Raw genomic sequence first — 2,645 nt, forward strand, 5'->3', positions numbered from 1 at the left:
CTGGGCGGCCGTTCTGCAGCCATCTAAGGTGGGTGGGAAGGGGGGCGGTCAGCCTGAGGCCAGGGGAGGCAGGGCCAGCAGGACACGCAGAAGGCCGGCAGCATCTCCGCCTGCTCGCACGTCTTTGGCCTTTTTCTTGCCTCTGGGAAGGGGGTGCCTCTTGACCCCACCCACCTCCAAAGCATGCGCTCTCTGCCCACACCCCAGCCGCAGCCCTGGCCTTCACCCTCCCGCCCCCCACATACGCACTGGATAGTGGGCACCGGGGAGCCTGAGGCCTGGCAGGGAATCTCCAGGGGCTGTCCCACGAGGGTGGTCACCTGGCCCAAGCCTTCGGCCACCAGCAGCTGTGGGGGCACTGCAGGCCAGACGCCCCAGTGGGTGGTTAGCGCTGAGCAAATCCCTGCCTAAAGCCCTCCTAAGTCCCCTGTGCCCCCAGAACAAGGCCCAAGCCACACCCCGCCATTCACGTTCCCCCATAAAGGACCCCTCCTACAGGGGGCCTTCCAGGACCACCCCTGAGGCTTGCCCTGTTTATTCGTCTGTCTCACCACCAGACCCAGGGCTCAGGAGTCCCGCCTGCCTTGCTCCCTGCCTCATCTCCAGCCTCAAGGGCCAACCCCGAATCAGCCCGAGAGATGTCTGTCCAGGGGAAGGCCCCTCCCCGCCTGTCCCCAGGACCACTGCCCACAACCCCGCTTTGGGCCTCAGGGACTTCTAGGTAAACGCCCATTGACTAGAGGCAGCTCCCAGAGGGGCTGCGGGCACTGGCAGGTGGTAGGTGTGGGAGGAGGGGCCCGCAGCCCGGTGGCTCGGGCGGGACAGGTCCGGCTCACCCTGCACGTCCACGGCGAAGGCCCCTCCCCGCCTGTCCCCAGGACCACTGCCCACAACCCCGCTTTGGGCCTCAGGGACTTCTAGGTAAACGCCCATTGACTAGAGGCAGCTCCCAGAGGGGCTGCGGGCACTGGCAGGTGGTAGGTGTGGGAGGAGGGGCCCGCAGCCCGGTGGCTCGGGCGGGACAGGTCCGGCTCACCCTGCACGTCCACGGCCGGCGAAGGCCGCCGCCCGCCTCCAGCCACGTCCCCGTTCCGTTGCTCTCCGCCAGGGGCAGCCCCTCGTGGTACCAGGACAGGGTGGGGGGTGGGTAGCCTCTGGCCACGCACTCCAGGCCCAAGGGCCTCCCAGCCACCGTCTTCACCAAGTGCGGCCCTTGGCCGGCGCCCTCGATGGTGGGCGGGACTATGGAAGAGGCAGGGGCTGCTCAGGGACGGGAGTTCCCCACCAGCCCTGGTTCGGCCCCCTGCACACCCCACATCATGGCCCGAGCCTGCTCCCCCACCTGCACTGGCCAAAGCCCTGTGCTCAGAGATCAGCTCCTGCGGGAAGCCTGCCCCAGGGCCCTGGCTGGAGCATCCCTCCCTCTTCTGCCCCTGGGTGGCCCCTCCCCACAGCTGGCATCTTCTCTGACCCTGCTACCCCTGCAGGCTCATCAGAAGCAGAACAACGGCTTGTGTGTCTCTGGGAATGGCACACAGTAGGGCTCAGTACCCACTGCACTCAAAGCGACAGGCTCCCCGGGCTTAAGACCAAAGCCATTGTTCCTACAAGTCCCCACTCCGGCCTGCAGGGACGACTGGGGCAGAACCCAGCCTGGACGGCCCATGATGGCCAAGGGGGCAGCTTCTCCCTTCCATTTGGGGAAGGCCGCCGTGGTGCTGAGCCCACAGACGCCTCGCCAGGGGACATGGGGCGACGATGGACTAGGATGTGCCTCTCAACCTTGTTTGGGTCGTAAGTCCCTATGAAAACGCACACACGCATTCCCCAACCAATGTCAGGGAGGGGCTCAGACTCCAGGGGGAGGGTCCCCAGGCTGCATCTGGCTCACCCTCAGAGACCCCACTCAGCTCAACTGTCCTTTGGGGTCCCTAGGGCTCCAGCGCCCAAGTGTCTGCATCTTTGGGGGCCAGAGCTCCTGAGCCGACTCCTCATTAGGGGCCAGGATGACCCACTGGCCTGCACCCCACCCTCCAAACCTCACCAGGCCCTGCCCGGCCCCAGCCTGCCCACCTCCACACATCTTTCCTGCGTTCTCTGCAGGGCCTCCGAGCCAGCCCCTCGAGGTGGCCATCACCAAGGTTAACCGTGCAAAGTTTATAGTCAACCCCCCCACCCCAGGTGTGAACTGGGGGCCATCACATCCCCAGCCCCAGAGCCCACCGCGCTCATCGGTGGGTGGAGAGACGAGGGCCTGGTCCCTGCGGCTGACAGAGGAGCTGATGCTGGTGAGGCCTGGGGTCTGGCTCACAGTCAGCGGTTCCCTCAGAGAAGTGAATTACTGGTGGAGGGTTTGGGTGTGGTTTCGTGAAAAGCCCTAAATCTTGAGAGGAACCCTGGGTCCTCCGCTCGGTTCTGCCTGGGCCCCCAGACAGGCCCTCTGACCCTGGCCTGTTTCCTCGCCTGTAGGAGGGAAGGGAGAATGAGGTGACCCTTCCCTAGCCACTCCCTCGCCGACCTACGGAGACAGGAGGAGGCCTTCGCAGCCCAGCTGACCCCGCTTGCGCTGACCCCCGGCTACTTACCGTACACCTCCAGCCTGGCGGCCTTCTCCGCGACGCCCACGGGGTTGCGGGCCTGGCAGG

This window comes from Myotis davidii, unplaced genomic scaffold (genome assembly GCF_000327345.1).
Source record: "Myotis davidii unplaced genomic scaffold, ASM32734v1 scaffold651, whole genome shotgun sequence".
NCBI classification, from domain to species: domain Eukaryota; kingdom Metazoa; phylum Chordata; class Mammalia; order Chiroptera; family Vespertilionidae; genus Myotis; species Myotis davidii.